This window comes from Elephas maximus, chromosome 2 (assembly GCF_024166365.1).
Source record: "Elephas maximus indicus isolate mEleMax1 chromosome 2, mEleMax1 primary haplotype, whole genome shotgun sequence".
Lineage (NCBI taxonomy): Eukaryota > Metazoa > Chordata > Mammalia > Proboscidea > Elephantidae > Elephas > Elephas maximus.
Window position 1 is genome coordinate 207,335,619 of NC_064820.1, and position 1,168 is coordinate 207,336,786.

Consider the following 1,168-nt stretch of genomic DNA (forward strand, 5'->3'; position numbering starts at 1 on the left):
ATGGAAAATTATAACCAAACATCAACTGATTTCATCTAATTGTTCTCGCCATGAAAAATTGGCCTATTCCTCTTTATTCTCATCATTCTAATTTCCGTAATGGTTCTGATTAGCAACCTGTCCATGACACTCCTCGTTTTCTTGGACACTCATGTCCACACACCCATGTACTTCCTACTTAGTCAGCTCTCCCTCATGGACCTGAATTACATCTCTACCATTGTCGCCAAGATGGCTGCCAACTTCCTGTTTGGAATTGAGTCTGTCTCCTTCACTGGATGTGGAGTACAGAGTTTCTTCTTTTTGACTTTGGCAGGCGCAGAAACACGTCTCTTGACATCTATGGCCTATGATCTTTATGTGGCCATTTGCTTTCCTCTCCCCTATCGCATTCATATGAACAGAAAAGTGTTTGTGCTGATGATAACAGGATCTTGGATAATGGGGTCTATCAACTCTTGTGCTCGCACTGCATATGCACTCCATATCCCCTATTGCCGGTCCAGGGCCATCAATCATTTTTTCTGTGATGTCCCAGCCATGTGGACTCTGGCTTGCATGGACACCTGGGTCTATGAGTACATAGTGTTTGTGAGCACCAGCTTGTTCCTTGTGTTTCCTTTCAAGGGCATTACTTGTCCCTATGGCCAGATTCTCCTTGCTGTCTACCACATGCCCTCATCAGAAGGAAGACGGCCTATTCTACCTGTATTACCCACCTCACTGTGGTGACCTTCTATTATGCACCTGTTGCTTACATTTATCTACGCCCAAGATCCTTTTCATCTCCAACAGAGGACAAAGTTCTGGCTGTTTTCTACACCATCATCAGCCCTATGCTCAATCCTGTCATCTATAGCCTGAGGAACAAGGAGGTGATGGGGGCCCTGAGAAGAATCATTCAGAGAACACCTTTATGAATAACAAAAATTTTTGCATCAGTACTCAAGCTACAGTTGCAAATTGGCTCAGTGGTGCATATGCACTATAAAAATACTCAAGACTGAAGACAAGGACTAAATTTAAAGGATTAAAAAACTGATATTTGACACACACACACAAAAGTATGTCTACAATCTTTACGTTCTTTGTGGTGATGATTTTTCCATCAATATGAAAGAAATGTACTTTCCAAAAGTAAGATTTTATTAAAATGTAGAAAATGGAA

The 1,168-nt window shown here is 41.6% G+C and overlaps 1 pseudogene; it reads left to right on the forward strand.

The window, feature by feature from the left end:
- Window positions 1-920, forward strand: LOC126067860 (olfactory receptor 2L8-like; annotated as a pseudogene).
- Window positions 921-1,168: the final 248 nt, after the last annotated feature.